Source organism: Alligator sinensis, unplaced genomic scaffold, assembly GCF_000455745.1.
Source record: "Alligator sinensis unplaced genomic scaffold, ASM45574v1 scaffold219_1, whole genome shotgun sequence".
NCBI classification, from domain to species: domain Eukaryota; kingdom Metazoa; phylum Chordata; order Crocodylia; family Alligatoridae; genus Alligator; species Alligator sinensis.
Genome location: NW_005841866.1, coordinates 3,473,387 through 3,476,822, shown reverse-complemented (window position 1 = coordinate 3,476,822; position 3,436 = coordinate 3,473,387). Strand labels below are relative to the sequence as shown.

At 48.3% G+C, this 3,436-nt stretch overlaps 1 protein-coding gene across 1 annotated transcript in view; it reads right to left on the bottom strand.

Moving 5' to 3' along the window:
* Positions 1 to 1,226, bottom strand: part of COMMD1 (copper metabolism domain containing 1) — a 261,731-nt gene extending 260,505 nt beyond the window's left edge. The window contains exon 1 of the mRNA XM_025192290.1: positions 969 to 1,226. The gene's annotated coding sequence lies outside the window, so the exon portion shown is untranslated. The remainder of the gene's footprint in view (positions 1 to 968) is intronic.
* Positions 1,227 to 3,436: the final 2,210 nt, after the last annotated feature.

Sequence of the window (3,436 nt, the reverse complement as noted above, 5' to 3'; positions counted from 1 at the left end):
CAGAAAGGACTCTGGAAGAAAACATCCAGGAGCTCTTCAGAGAGTTCCTTTCCAGTCCTTCTATAAGGTGCTTGGGATTTGCCCTGCCTCCATGAAGAGAGCTGCAGGGCCAATCCCAAAACCTTACAGAAATCCAAAGAGACCAGATCCACATAGATAGTAGCATAGGGATGAAGCCAACCAGGTAAGATGCTTCTCCTATCCCCATTTCACACTCTTCTACCTTCACCATCAGTCCAGCCTCTTTTAGGCACTCAAATATCCTCTGTGCACAGGTTACATGTTATTCCCAAGTTTGGCCAAAAACTTCAAGAGACAACTCAGTCCTATAAGCCAGGGGTGCTCAATCAAAACACCCCAACATTTACCTAAGCTACATGCTCAAAACTTGCTATTTCCACCTGACACAGCACAGAGATCACTGCTCCAGTTTCTGATGGGTAAACAGGGAGGCTGAGATAGGAAGCCATGCCCCAGCTGCCAAGGCCCCATTTCAAACCATGAGACTGTAGTGTCCTTCTTGCCTAAGGAAAAGATAATGAAACCATGTGATGCTGGTCTTTTGCCTACAGGCAAACATACCTCTGACCCAGCCTCGGGGGACTGAGTGGAAGTCATGCCCCCCCCAGCCTACGCCTTACTTCAAACAAAAAGTCTTTAATATCCCTGTCACCTACAGAAGTCAACACCACGGCATGACAGCGCATCGCAGGGTCCCAGCCCTGCCCAAGAGGAGGCATTGCTTCTCAATTTCAGCTGCAGAGGAGGGGAAATTTAGAAAAGCAGTTTGGTGGTACATGAGATGATTCCCAGAAGGTAAAAAGGCAGATAATACATGGGGGTGTGGCGGTCGAGTGGTAGGCCGGGGCTATGGCCAGTAGCCCGAAACGGCAGGTGGGTACTTTTTGACAAACGGAGCGGAATTAGGCACCGAAGCGTATTGGTTAAACTAAGATTGCTTTACTTACACTGAAGATGATTATAATACAGGTAGGCTGAATGCTGACTTAGGTTACAGTTGCAAACTGAACAAGATGGAAGCTTTCTGATTTCTAGATAGACGTCCATGAACAGCTGAGCAAGCATGCAAGACATGGGGGTACGTCGGATAGGTCGGTGACGGGGAGTCGCTGGTGGGTGATCAGTCCGCCAGGTTTACTCTGAGAAATGTGCGGAGTTCTCCGAGTTCTCCAACTCCAAGGTGTACGAGGAGTTCTCAATGTGAGAAATATGCAGAGTTCTCCGACGTGGGCGGAAGCTGATTTACCTTTTATATGACTAAAAAGCCAATCGTTAGTCACCAAATATGAATAATTTAGAACTGGCCAATGGTGGTGTGCATGTTTGCATAAAGTTGGCGGGAACTTTTTTCTAAGCTGTAACTTTCCATTACTGTGGCATATAGTTACTGGGTTCTGACAGCGGAATTTTCCACTGTGCCATAGCATTTAGAATGACTGACAGCAGAATGATTGACAGCAGGAGATTCCACTGTGGCGGGAGATTCCACTAAGGCACATGTATCAAATCAAAGGAATGTTCCACTGTGCCATAGGCATACAACTACTTGGTTCTGACAAGGGGTAGCACATAAGTACAACTTCAAAAAGCAACTCTTTGCTAGTGCATGTCGCAGAGCCCAGCATCCAGCAGGTAGCCTTGTTTGACTTTCCTTGTTGGTAGACCATGCTTCCTTTGACATTAGATGGATTCTAATTTGACACTCTCTTGAAGACTGGATGGAGAGCCGACTTCAAACACCCTCATACGTCATAGGTTAGAATTCAGTTTCTGAGTATTTAAATTTCCAATACAAACTATGATTTCTTGAGGAGCCTTACTGACCTGGATTAGGTCAGCAAGAAGTGCTGAAACAGAGGCTTTTGTATCTGCATAAAACAGTGAATTCATATGCGAGATAGTCTGGGCTGTGCTGCAAGTAAGGGGTTACAGGTTCTATGCCCAGCTCTAGCACTGGCCATTTCACAAGCTTGAGAGAATCACTGCCTCCCTCTGTGCCTCTGCTTCTCCACCTATCCTGTGTCCACCTTAACCTCCTCCTGGCTTTAGCCAAACCTGCCATTTATCAAATCAAGAAGGGAGTTCTGGCAGGGGAGAACCCAGGTGCCTGTGTGGCTGTTTCCTCTCTGCAAATCTCTGAGCACTTTCACTGGTTGGCATCCACAGGCTCCTTGGACTCTTTTGAGGGGCAGAGGGTGCTGACTGCTGTGCTCTGTTCAGTGTCCCCCATGCGCCCCCTTCTCCCAAACACTCAGGATTAACCTCTGACCCACAGTCCTGTACCTGTTCTCTCATTTATTGTCTCCACGACTCAATTATTATGCATTCAGTGGCCTCCCTGAGGGAAGCTTATAATTTTCTAAGCGAACTTAGGCCCACTGACTTCTACTTCTATAACAAACAGGCCTGCATCCATCTTGTCTACTAAAATTGTAAGATGGTAGTTATATCTATATCTCTATGCAGAAACCCTTGCTTTTCGCAGGTTCAGCATTCGTGGTTTCAAATATTCGCAAATGCCAAACCCGCATCTTAAATACACTTAAAGGAGGAGCTCTTCGCTTGCCACCACTGTGCTCCTCCCGCCACACTCCCACTGTCACCAGCACAGCCGTGTCCCCGCCCCAGCCGCCAGGGGCACTGCATTCATGAACGCAGACAGCATTCATGAACCAAGTGCCTTATTAACAGATTTTGGCATTCGTGGGGGATACGAGAACGTATCCCCAGTGAATGGTGAGGGTGTCTTGTATACAAATAAAAGGAAGAGCTAAGTTTTTCACATCCCCAAAGCGCAGACTTTAAGAACAATGCCAAACATCATGCAAGCTGGTAATACTGCAGATACTTCTTTCCCTTCTTGCCATGTGTGGTGTTCAAACAATTGAGTGCTGCTTGATTGAGGATTCAGAAATGATTTGGCTGGTTTGACCTGGAATACAAAAACATTTTCCAAACCCCCCCCAAAAGAAAAAAAACCCAACAAACCAAAAAACAACCCCCAAACCCAGTTCAGACTCCCTGAGAGTGACTTGGGTTTGACATACCCTACATCAATGATGGAGGGTATGTCACACCCAACACCTCAAAACTTTGACTTTTATGTACACTATAGGTTGTACAAAGGTTGAAATCAGCAAACAAACGGTCATTATCGTGCAGCGGGGAGCAGTAGCCCCACCCCACGAGCCCCTCGACGCCAACACACCCGAGACTGCTCTAGGGCTTACAGCCCAGGCAGCCGGGGCCTCCGGCAGCAGATAGGCGTCTATCGCATTCGCCCATCCCCGTTCGCGCCTCCCTGCAGGCGCGCGCGAGGGCAGCTCGGGTGACGTCACGCTGCGCACCGGCCCCTGCGCAAGGCCCTTCCTGCTGGTGGTGCTACTGCTGGTGTCTGCGGCGGGGGCGCGGTCTG